This window comes from Oryza sativa, chromosome 7, assembly GCF_034140825.1.
Source record: "Oryza sativa Japonica Group chromosome 7, ASM3414082v1".
In the NCBI taxonomy this organism is placed as follows: domain Eukaryota; kingdom Viridiplantae; phylum Streptophyta; class Magnoliopsida; order Poales; family Poaceae; genus Oryza; species Oryza sativa.
In genome coordinates this window covers 15,643,207-15,656,868 of record NC_089041.1, presented here as the reverse complement: position 1 = coordinate 15,656,868, position 13,662 = coordinate 15,643,207, and positions in this window count along the sequence as shown.

Below are 13,662 nucleotides of genomic sequence, written 5' to 3'. Positions count from 1 at the left end.
AGCCGACCGTACCTCAGAAAGAAACGACTCAAGTGGCGGACACCCAAGACATAGCTATGATTGAAGCCGACTGGAGAGAGCCCCTCATACAATTTTTAACCTCCCAAGAGCTCCCTCAAGACAAAGATGAAGCCGAGCGGATTTCAAGGCGTAGCAGGCTTTATGTTATTCATGAAGCCGAGTTATACAAGAAAAGCCCTTCAGGAATTCTGCAACGCTGCGTATCTCTAGAGGAAGGGAGACAACTGCTGAAAGACATACATTCTGGCATATGCGGAAACCATGCTGCTGCACGCACCATTGTCGGCAAAGCTTACCGGCAGGGTTTTTTCTAGCCCACTGATGTGTCCGATGCTGACAAAGTTGTGCGCACGTGCGAAGGTTGCCAATTTTTTGCCAGACAAATTCATCTACCAGCTCAAGAGTTGCAAACAATCCCACTGTCCTGGCCGTTTGCGGTTTGGGGGCTCGACATGGTTGGCCCGTTTAAAAAGGCAATCGGCGGTTACACGCATCTCTTTGTCGCCATCGACAAATTCTCCAAGTGGATTGAAGCTAAACCAGTTGTCACAATCACGGCCGATAAAGCTAGAGACTTCTTCATCAACATTGTGCATAGGTTTGGGGTGCCTAATCGGATTATCACCGATAATGGCACACAATTCACTGGCGGAGTTTTTAAGGATTTTTGCGAAGACTTCGGAATTAAAATTTGCTATGCCTCTGTAGCGCACCCCATGAGCAATGGACAGGTCGAACGAGCCAACGGCATGATACTTCAAGGGATAAAGGCACGAGTTTTCGACCGATTAAAACCCTACGCTGGAAAATGGGTGGAACAGCTGCCATCGGTACTTTGGTCTTTGCATACTACCCCCAGTCGGGCCACAGGCCAGTCACCTTTTTTCCTCGTCTACGGGGCAGAAGCGATGTTGCCTAGTGAAGTTGAATTCGAATCTTTGCGCTTTCGCAATTTTCGTGAAGAACGCTACGAGGAGGACTGAGTGGATGATCTGCACCGATTGGAGGAAGCCCGTGAAGCAGCTTTAATTCAGTCGGCCCGATATTTGCAAGGGTTGCGACGCTATCATAATCGCAACGTCCGATCACGAGCTTTTCTAGTCGGCGACCTGGTTCTGAGGAAAATTCAAACTACACGAGATCGGCACAAGTTATCTCCTTTATGGGAAGGGCCATTCATAATCTCTGAAGTTACTCGGCCAGGTTCTTATCGACTAAAGCGTGAAGACGGTACACTTGTTGACAACTCTTGGAATATTGAGCATCTTCGTCGTTTCTACGCTTAAGTGTATCTATGTATTTCCCTGTCTTGACTGACAACATCAAGCTTTTTCTCGAGGTTGTCAGTCGGGGGCTACTATAATAATAATGGAGTGTGATTTTTATCAATTCAATTTGCTTACTCGGTCTATCATTGCCCTGCTTGATTTTTCTACTTGGTTTACGAGGACTAAAAGTTTTTAATAGCTTTTGCGGGTTTTAGGCTCAACAAAGCTTGACAAAAGCTTTTAAGAAATCAACGGCTAAGCAAGAAACACCAAGCACAGCATAAATAAACTGGTATTGAACAAATTGTGCCTCCATCATGTATCATCAAATATATTTACATTCAATCAGTATCACTTTTCTCATCATCAGAGTTGCCGCTGCCAGTCGGCCGAAGGTTGGTGTCCTGAAACCGATCTACTACATCGCTTGCAATCTTGTCGGCTGCTTTTTGAGCGTCGTTAATAAGATCAAGGGCAGCCTCTTCGCTTGTCCCATCCGCAAAGCCATCGACGGTATCAATATCGATCTTCGGGTATAGGGATTTGGTCATCGCCAGGGCTAAGCTTGCTCCCATGCTTCCGGCTTCTTTAATGTTCTTGAAATAGGTGTCCGGAGCGACTCTCAGCTTATCAAACACTTCAGAAGCATCGAATGTACTCGGACCATTGTTATTATAGAACATGGCCTAGACAAGCGGAGTAGCTGCATTTGCGACCTCATCCCTGGTTCCTTCAAGTCTTTTAATTTTGCCGACAAGGACGTCGAACTGGGCTTGCGACTTGATCTTGCGGTCTGCAATGACAAAGCCATGTCAATAATTTGTTGCATCAAAGAGAGAAATTCAGGTTGTTGGCTAACAATACCTTCAACCTCCTTTAAAGCTGAGTCCCTTTGTGCAGCCAATTCTGCTTTGTCACTTTCTAAGGTCAGGATCCGCTTCTCCAGTTGAGCTATCTTGGCAACTTGCACTGTTTTGATTCCAGATAGTTGAGGATACAGCTACAACAGCACAAATTAATGGGGCAGATTTTATGGTTACCTTTTGATGAGCCACTCAGTTCAAAGTTTGAATCCTGGAGTTGGGCAATCCGGTCCCTTAGATCGTGCTCTGTCTTTTTAGCAAGCTCTTTGGTTTCATGTAACTGCTCTCTAACAGCTTCCAGGGTCCCTAAATGAGGAACCAGCTTCTCTAGAGTGGTGGTTTTGGCCTCATTTCGGAGATGGATTCTCTGCGTAATAATTCACAGTTAATTCTTGCTAAGAAGGAAACAAGGTAGCCAAAGGCAGCTACCCGGGAGACTTACATTTACAATGTGGGTAGCTTCTCCGAGTGCTTTCTTCAGCTGGCGCACTTCTTCGTCTTCCTTCTGTCGGTTTATGACGATGCCCGCAGGCTCCAAGTTGTCGTCCCACCATTTGATTAGTATGGGGGGACGAGAATCAGCAGCTGCTTTTATTCGAGGGATTTTTTCTCCATCACCAGTTAGTGGTCCTGATGTATTCCCAGATATTAGACAAATGAATCGGAGTTATTCGGATTGGCATTACTTGAGAAGATGGATTACCTGAAGAAGTTTCTGGATGAGCGCGAGGTGATCCTTGCCCTTTATCTGATGACCCGGGTGTCGGATCGTTATCAGCGTTTGGTTCTTGGAAAGCATTTGCCTGAGTTTCAATCCCAGGGATTTCCTGGCTTGGTCCTGCTTCCGACTGGTTTCCAGTCGGGGGCTCCTGGCTAGCAGCGGTTTCCGCTTCAGCCGACTGGTTTCCAGTCGACGGTTGGTCGCTTGGGTTTATGTTGTCAGTTGAAGCTTGAGCGCCAGTCGGGTCTTCCCCAGAAGTCGGCCCAGCCTCCTTTGAGGAATTCGTCTCCATGTTTGTCGGATCAGAGTCCTTTCCGGAAGGATCTATGTCTGATGGTTTCCTGCAAGTTTTTTCCGTTTTCAATACTACTTTCATGAAAGAAGCATGTCAAAGCGAAAAAAGGGCACTGAATGATTTATACCTGGAGGACTTCCTAAACTTTGGTATGGGGCGGCTAGACGTTTTCTTCTTCGGAGCAGTGTGCTTTGGCTGTTTTTTGGGTGATCCCTTGTTGCCATCACCTTCGTCGTCGCTCAGTGCAAGTTTTCTCTTGCGAGAATCTGACTGCCCAGTCGGATTGGAAGTTTTAGGTTGAGGGTCTGACCTGATTTTAAGTCCCCCACTCCCCTGAACGGTCTGATGACGAGGAGATCGGCGTTGAGTAATTGGGGGGTCAGACTTCATCAAAGCCAATTCCTGAATAAGATACTCTCCGCGGTCAGATAATTTGACAGGAAGATAAAGTAATATTTTGATCACAGCTGAAGAATTCTGATGCATACCTGCGGAGGTGGATTAAATGCGTTGTAGGGAACGACTGGCAGCAGATGTGAATAACTGACAACGATGGCGTTGGAAAAAATCTTATACATCCTTTCTTTCATGATCTTAAAGTCCAAGGAATCTGGATCTTTGCGATTCGGATCATGCTTTCCGTCAAATTCAAAGGCTGTGCGGGATCTTTCCTTAATTGGAGCTAATCAGCACTTGATGAAGTGCCGAGTGATTTGCTCTCCCTGTAAGCCCTGTTCCTTGAGTTTCAGCATGCGCTCCATCAGTTCTAGGGCTTGGGCAGCTTCATCTCCCATGGGCAGTGAGTTCCAGGTGTCTTGGTATACTGGCGGAAGGCAGGAGTATTCGGGAAGAGCAGGCTCAGGATTTTGGACATAGAACCAGTTGGCATGCCATCCTTTGTTTGAAGTCTTGAAGGGCATGGAGAAATACTTTTGGCTTAAGGTTCCCCTCAATTGGAATCCAGCGCCTCTAACTACGCATGGTTTGCTCTTGTTCGGTTGGGGCTTGAGGAAGAAGATTCGGCGGAACAGAGCAAAATGAGGCCTAATGCCCAAAAAAGCTTCACAGACATGGACAAAATTTGCAATGTGGACTATAGAGTTCGGATTCAAATGATGCAAATTGATTCCATAGAAGTTCAAGATCCCACGGAAAAACTTCGAAGTTGGCAGAGCAAAACCGCCATAGAAGAAGTGAGAGAAAACCACGACCTCATGTGTATCAGGGGTTGGGAAAGCTTCACCAAATGCTGGCCGCCACCCGATGATCTCCTTTGCTGGGAGAACGCCGTGCGCCACCATCTCCTTCAAGTTCTCCTCCGTCACGTCGGACGGCGCCTATTGGCTTTCAAAGCTTTCCTTTTCTTCCGCCATCGATTTGATCCGAATGAGTTGATTTGATTCGAGGGATGGATGGGAAGAGATGTGGAATCGAAGCGGCGAGTTGCGTGGAGGATTTTTGTGAGCTTTTGGAGGTGGATTGGGGCGGAATGGTGAACCCTAGTTTCGCCGGCGCAGCTCTGTACTGTAGCAAGGAATGGGGGAAATGGCGAGAGTTCCGGCGGGGAAGACGAAGCGACGCTTAGACTTCGGGATTTTTGTTAAGGGTTTCGGGGGTGCTAATGGCCTAAGCCTAAACAGGACTTCAGCCCAATATTATTAACAGCGTGGCCCGTTGTGATCCTTAGGGACTTAGGCATTTTTGCTTCGGCAAGTTTTGTTCGCAATGGTGTGGCCCAATGCTGATAAAATCCTTTTTAATGCGGTTATATAATTCTTTGGAATTATTACAATGCAAACTAAAAGGTACCCGACAGAAAAGTGTTATACTATTTTTGTAAGCTTTTTAGGCTGCAAAAGCTGTCTGGGTTAATTTGAGATGACTGGTTTTTACACTGGTTATTTTCTTGGCGTGTTGTATGCCTATTTTAATTATGGTAATTAATAAGTCTAATAGCTTAGGCTATGACTCTTATCATAATTTTTATAACATTTGATGGATTATCTTTAGAGTTTTTACTCGGATGCCTGTCAAATATGTTTATTTGTGAACCTTTTAGAGTGTTATTCACTCGGATTCTTTTTACTATGACTAGAAAGCAGTCGGCTGAATATCTTGTTGGACGCCGCATATGCTTTTGTCATATGATGCATGATTATGCAATTATTTTATTCTTGACTACATGTTTAGTTTTTTAACTAATCATATAGTCGGGGGCTACACCTAATTAGGTGCATCTAATCGATGCACCATATTTTTTATTCGCCCTTTACAGTCTTCGTCTTCATTACTCGGCGAGCCTGCGCAGGAAAAATTGAAGCACTCGGATTTATCATTCTTGGGCAAGTTACTTGACTGCAAAGGTCTCAGGGGCTACTGTGGAGATTATGGATACCCCATATCTACACGGCGGTTATATTTAGACTGAATATAGGATGCCGAATATAGATAGAATATCTTTATTGTATCCCGGGTTTGTTTCTTAACTTGTACGACAAGGAAATACCCGGAGATTTAGTCGGCTACGATTGTATTTTATCTGTAAATCATATTCTGTTACGGATATGAGTTATACCATTGTAATACGGACACCTCCCCCTATATAAGGAGGGGTCCGAGTCCTTCTTGGGACATGATCTTTTTTGGAGATTATACATTCAATAATACACTCGGCGGATTCATCCCCGGACAGGAGTAGGGTATTACTTCTTGAATAAGAAGGCCTGAACCTGTATAAATCCTTTGTCTTGAAACCCATCCACTTTTCTAGCTTGATAGCCACCCCTTTTAGTATTGCCGATTTAGTATTGCCGAAATCTTGTTTCGACACCCCCAATCCATCCATCCAACGCGCGGAGCATCGTCCTCGTTCGGCCGTCGCCGCGAGTGGGGAGGAGGACCGGACGACCGCCGCGCGTGGCGCCCGCGCTCGCCTCGCCCGTGTCCGGCCGTGAGAGGCGCCAGGATGAGGTTCAGATGTCGGAGATGCTTTGAGTGGCGATGGCAATGGTGGGTAAGCCTGAGCAGAGAGCACTGTTGATATCAGCTATCGAGTATCGATGAAGCTTTAAAATTTGTACCAGAATCATTAGCGCCATCAATGGCTGATTTGCTGGCCCGGCTTGCCAAACTGATGGCACCAAAGAGTAACATGCAGTCTTCCCAGTGGTTCTGCTGATGGTTCTGCTAATGACCACAAATGTGAAATTGTTTTGTATGGAGGTGATCAATGTTGAAAGTCCGAACTATTCAGGATTTCAGGTTCTCAACCGAGAAGAGCAGAGGACAGCACACAGGACAACACAGAAACTTGAAAAAAGAGAGAGAAAAAGCTCCGGCTGCAGAGAAAAAAAAGAGAGGATGGCAAATGTGCCTTGTGCAAGTGCAACATAACCAAATGGCCCATCACAGTCAAAAGCATTGGCAGCTTACACAGTAAAAGGATCACCCCACTAAGCCTGAGCAGAGAGCCACCACATTGCACAAAGGTAGGTAAGCATGCACCAACATCACACATTCACCAGATGGAAGAGAATTCCAAGCAGATTCATCCCAGACTCACATGAAGCATTGCAGCAACCATCCTGAGTGGAGAGCATGAGCAAATTGCATACACAAATGCAAAACATTGGTAGCAATAATGGTACAGGTAGTATACTGGTGTCTGATGAAGCATTGCAACCAGCTTTTCAGATGGACAATATAGCAGAAGCATAGACAAAAAATACAGCACTTCAGAAGCTGCAGTGCAGCACCACACATATTTTGACATTCAGGAACATTGAAGAAGAGAAGGTCTTCACTTCATTTCTAGAACTACCCAGATCCTCTCAGGTCCTTCATGAAGCCATTCCAAATAAATGGCTTGTCTAATTTCAAATCAATGGTTTGTCTCCTCCTCACGCGCCGAGCTGGGCGGCTGCCCGCCTGCACCAGCGCGACGTCAGGCCCGGCGAGGGGCCGCCTCCACGCTCCTCCAGCCGCGGTGGCACGACAGGTCCCCCGCTGGCTCCCGGCGACGGCCGGACGCGGGCGAGGCGAGCACGGGCACCACGCACGGCGGTCGCCCGGTCTCCTCCCCACTCGCGGCGAGCCCGACGCTCCGGTCACGACGGCGGTGCGCCTCCCAGCCGGCTCGCGGCGACGGCCGAACGAGGACGATGCTCCGCGCGTTGGATGGATGGATTGGGGGCGCCGTGACGCCGTCTCCGTCGGGATGGATGGATTGGGGATTATTTTGGACTGCAGGTGGGCCCAAGTATTGCAGCCGTCGGATTCATTTTGGATGGCCGAGATGCACATACATACCCTATGTCACTGAAGCCAAATCCCTCGGCCACATGCCCACATCCGCCAGTCAGGAAATCAATCGTTGGAGTGCGTGAAGGCCGGAGAGGAAGAATAGCCCTATTTAGTTCGCGAAAAGAAAATTTGTTGGTATCACATCGGATGTTTGACCGGATATCGGAAAGGGTTTTCAGACACGAATGAAAAAACTAATTTCATAACTCGCCTGGAAACCGCGAGACAAATCTTTTAAGCCTAATTTAGTCATCATTAGCACATGTGGGTTACTGTAGCATTTATGGCTAATCATAGAGTAATTAGGCTCAAAAGATTCTTCTCGCGATTTCCATGCAAACTGCCCGCGCAGATTGCGCGGCTAGCATCATTACATTTTCTCTCATATAATAGCATATATGTTTTCTCAATGTATTATTCAAATATATTAAAATGACAACATAATTTTAAATTTTATACTAACTTTACGAAACTACTAATTAATGTGTAATATTCATATTATATTTTATATACGTGTTAGTAATTAATTATTTTTAATATCAAATTTTAGTTATTCGCAAATTATATTCCTATATGAACTGTAGACTCGTCTTTCAATATTTCTTTTTTATAATTCCGAATTTTCATTATCTGTAAAATGTATTTCTATATAGACTCTAGGCTCTTCTTCCAATATTATTTATTTTTAATTCTAAATTTTTGTTATTTCTAATTGTATTTCTATGTGGACTCTAAACTCATCTTTCAATATTTTTCATTGTTTAGTTTTGAATTTCAGTTACTTCTAAATTGTATTTATATATTGACTTTAGACTTTTCTTCCCATGTTTTTTTAAAATTTTGAATGTTAGTTATTTGTCAATTTTAGTATTTTTATATGAGCTTTAAATTCTACTTTTTAATTTATTATGTTCATTCTGAACTTTAGTTAGTTTTTAATTCCAATATGGACTCTATACTCTACTTCTAGTATTCCTTATTTTTAATTCCGGATTTCTATTATTTCTTAATTGTATTTATATAGAGACTCTATACTCTACTTCTAATATTCCTTATTTTTAATTTCGAATTTTAGTTAGTTTTAAAGTCCTATATGGACTCTATACTCTACTTCTAATATTCCTTATTTTTAATTCCGAATTTCTATTATTTCTTAATTGCATTTCTATATGGACTCTATACTCTACTTCTAATATTCCTTATTTTTAATTTTTAATTTCTATTATTTCTTAATTGTATTTCTATATGAACTATATACTCTACTTCTAATATTCCTCATTTTTAATTTCGAATTTCTATTATTTCTTAATTGTGTTTCTATATGGACTCTAGTCTCATCTTCCAATATTCCTTATATTTTTAATTCCGAATTTCAACTATTTCTAAATTGTATTTATATATGGACTCTGTTTTTTTCTCCGATTAATATGAGAATTTCTAGGTTGTGAGATCAAACGTGGAAGCTCTTTTTTCTATTCCTTTAATAAGTTAATAGATTTCTAAGGCTTTATTTTTATCTAAGACGTATAACGTGACATCGTAAGTGCGCTACTGAAGATATACAATGATAAAGGTGATATAATACTTATTGTCATTTTTTATAATGTTTTGTTCTTTTTGTTATGTAGTTACCATGTAAAGTTTTTGTGTCTATGTTCAAATGACGTATTTTTATTTTTATACAGTGAAATATGGGTAATATGGATATTGAATTATTTATTTAATTGTAAATAAATTCAAATAAACTAAAAATCATATATAACTTAAAAATTATAATCATTTAGCTTTCCAATTACTCATTATTTTTAATAATTAGTTATAAAATTTAGAAGATGAATGAATTGAGTGAAAGAGGAGTGAATGTCAGAGTCAAAGGGGAGAGAGTATGCATGTATATAATAATACTTTTTATATGTTATAGTGTTTTTTGGCTATTACTTTATTAACAAAAATAGAATAAATGCTTTATTGATTTGCTTAAAATCTAACCTTGTTTACTCGTCCTTTCGTACAATATATTCATAGTAGATATTTAAAATATGACCGATAGAAATATAAAAATGTTATTTTGACTTATGATAGTGCTAGAATGGGGGAGTAATTTTTTAACATTACTCAGAGTTATGTTCATTTAAAATTTATCATTATAGATCTAATTTAATTATTATCAAGAACTATAGGATGATAAAATATATATCTTTATTTTTATAATTGTTTGAATCGCACGCAAAAGTCAGAAAACATAGCCCAAAGTGACATATTTCTTTTTAAAGCTCAATTACAGTGGATATAAAATTATCTAAGGGAAAAGTCCAAATTACTCCCCTGAACTATTGGGTGAGTACAAATTACACCCCAAAACCCAAAAATCAAACAACTTTCACTCTCAACCATTAATATCAGATGAATTGCCCCCTATAATCAAATCTGGAACGGTTTTATCCTACATGCCATACACATGGCATCTATGTAACAATCCAATCGAAAAAAATAAAAAACATATGGGCTACTTCACCCCTCTGTCATTTCTCTCTCTATCTCTCGAGTGTTCGCTGGGGTGAGGCAGGCAGCGTTGAGGCCTTGAGCCCTTGACGAGCGCCAAGCACGGTGGCGGCCGGGAGGGCACTGCAGCACGGTGGGGAGAAGGGCAGCGGCGACCGGGATAGGAACTGGGCGGCGTGGTGGCTGGCCGTCACCATGGCCACCACCACCAACGAGCCAGCTGCTGCAAGCGCCACCCCCTCGACCGGCGGAGCGATGGTGTAGACGGTGCTACCGACACGGGCTCTACGTGGGAAGGGCGAGGTGTGCGACGACATTGGTGGTCACGGAGATGACGTGGCTGAAGCGGATCTGTGGGGCGAGTCTGGTGGCGTTGAGCGCCGGGAGGGCGCACAGCCTGGAGACACTGGTGGAGAAATCGTTTTTATGTTCCGGTTCGTAATCTCTCTATAGTCCCGGTTTTTAAATCGAGACTAATCTTTAGTCCCGGTTCAAATACGATCTTTAGTCCCGGTTGGTGTTACGGTTAGTCCCGGGACTAAAGATGGGAGCGGGCGGTCACAGTTAGTTTTTTTTTTCTACTTACTACTTAATCTCTAATTGATTTTCTCCCAAATTAGGTGGGATGCATATTCCCAAATCAAACCCCAAATCAAAGTAACATCTCAAATACACAAATCAATCATATACACCACAGATTATACATCCCAAATCAAATCCCAAATCAAAGAAACATCCCAAATACACAAATCATGTACATCTCAGATCCATGCAATGAGATTTAAAAAAGAAATTACACATCTCAATCTAAACAATGAATCACAAATTCATCATCTCAATCTATACATGGATCACAAGTTCTTCAAAAAAAAAGAAAAAAAAAGGAAGCAAAGCCGCCAGCCGGCTGTGCCGGCTGCCGCCTCCCCTCCTCCCCGGCCACCGCCGCGCCGGCCGCCTCACGGCCCTCCTCCCCGGCCGCCGCTTCGCCGCGCCGCCCACCGCCGGCTGGCCCGCCCACCCCAACCTGCTACGCACATGGGAAGGGATAAGAAAGAAAAGAGATAAGGAGGAAGGGAAGAAGGGATGAGATAAGGATTAGAGATGAAGAGAGAGAGAGGAGTTTGTGTGGATGGGAAAAGAGGATAAGTAATAGAGATTATATAGCGTGTTTTGATTTTTAGTCCCGGTTCGTAACACCAACCGGGACTAAAGATCATGTGATCTTTAGTCTCGGTTGGGGTTATGAACCGGGATTAAAGATCCGATCTTTACTCCCGGTTGGTAACTCCAACTGGAACTAAAGATCCTGGAGAGGCCGGACAACACCTGACAGCATGTGAACCGGGTAACACCAACCGGGACTAAAGAACACGTTGTCCCGTTCTGCTTATAAACCGGGACTAAAAACCATCTTTAGTCCCGGTTTTTACTGCAACCGGGACTATTGTGGTTTTTGGTCGACCGAGCAAAAATGGTTTCTCCACTAGTGAGAACAATGTAGCGGAAAGCGCTGGAACGAAAGCTGGGAGACAGTGGCGATAGACCCGAGATTTGCACCTGTGAACCGCATCTCCCACGGAGGCAGCATTACACAGGTGAGCGGCGAAGATCTAGTGGGCCACGCCAACGACTGCCCGGGACCCTGCACCATTCCTCGTCACCCTCCACCTCTGGCTCGCTACTTTGGAGCCTAGTTCGCCGACCGCGAGGCCGTGGAGGAGGCCGAGAAGGAGCCGCCTCACCACTCGCCGTCCCCAACTGCCTCCGCCGCTCACCGCCCCCTGCGACCTCCGCCTTTTTTAGAAAATTAAATGCGGACTGCACTGCCACGTTGGACCAAAATCACTTCGGAATAAGTTAGGAGGTAATTCATCCGATTAATAGTTAAGGTGAATGATATCTGGTTTTTTGTCTAAGGACTAGTTCCTACTCAATAGTTTAGTGGGGTAATTCGGACTTTTCCCATAATCAAAAGACATAAGCGGATCAAATATTAGTATGTAATTTATAATTTAGATGTTATTGCTTAATTGTTTAACACAATTATTTTGTTTTTCTAACTAATAAAGTATAAAAATAGAAGAATAAATAAGTGAAAAAAGAGAAGGAAAGAATTGAGGGAATAGGTGGGACGTACGTGATTGTACGTACGTTTTTTTTTCTAAGAAAAAGAAACGTACATATGTACTTGCCTATAGGTCCACGTGGTCCTAGGTATCCAAGATGATTTTTCTAAAAGATAAATCTAATGGTTGTAAATAGTGGGTCCATTAAATTTAATAGAAATCAACGGTTAAATATTTTTTATTTTTATAGAACATTTATGAATTTCTCTAATTTATTAGAGGGCCATGTGGCGGCTTAGTAGCGTTTGTAAGATGATACGTGGAGGCTTAGAAACGTTTGTAGTAAGTTTGATGGACTTTTAGTATATAAGCTGAGCGGTGGAGATCTGGTGGGCCACGTCGTCGACCGCCCGCGACCCCACACCATTCCTCATAGCCCTCCACCTCTGGCTCGCTGCTTTGGAGCCTAGTCCGCCTCTGGTTCGCCGGCCGTGAGCCCATTGAGGAGGTGCGCGCCGGAGGAGGCCGAGGAGGAGCCACCTCACCACTCGCCGCCCCAACTACATCCGGCTCACCGCCCCCTACCGCCTCCGCCTCTGCCCCACCGCTCACCACCCCCAGCCGCCTCTGCCGCGTTGCTCGCCGCTCGAGCTCCCCCCTAATTTGGGAGAGAATCGGAGGGAGAAGAGATAGGGGTGAGGGGTTAGTTGAGAGAATATGACTGGTGCGTCCCACCCTTTTTTTAGAAAAAAAATACTGACTACACTGTCATGTAGAATCAAAACCACTCTGGAATAAGTTAGGGGGTAATTCATCCGGTTAATAGTTAAGGTGAATGGTATAAGTTCATACTCAATAGTTTAGTAGGGTAATTCAGACTTTTCCTATAATCTAAAGACATAAGTGGATCAAATATTAGTATATAATTTATAATTTAGATGTTATTGCTTAATTATTTAACACATTTTTTTTTGTATTTCTAACTAATAAAGCATAAAAATAGAATAATAAATAGGTGAAAAAGAGAAGGAATGAATTGAGGGATCAATAGGGGGGACGTACGTGAGTGTACGTACGGGTTTTTCTAAGTAAAAGAAACGTACATATGTTATACTTCTCTCGCATTTAGCTTGCTAGCTATACTTGTTTGGTGTATAATTATACTTCAACTTGAAAGAAGATCCACTAAATTAACTAACTCGTTTAAGCTTGTCTGTCTGCCTGTAACAAATACTGAAAGATTTAGAAGACGTGTAGGATTTACAAAATTTATCAAATTACCAGAAAATTACAAAATCTGTTTTAGAAGATGCATCGTCTCGATTCATCGAGCCAACTGTTTTTTTTTTTAGAATTACCTGAGAGCACAACGCCGTTAAATCCTGGAAAATTCGCTCCCACGGGGAGTCGAACCCAGGACCTCAGGTGCTACTGAGGCTCTTGTAACCACTAGGCTACAGGCCCTTTCACCAACTTTTTTTTTTACTGTTGAGCTTCATATTAGTGACGGTTTTCTGTACCGGCGAGTACTGATAGATGAACCGCTCCTCTCGTCAATGTCAATATTAATTATTATTATATTACCGATTCCAAAATCAAACACCGTTCACCCTATGGAACAAAT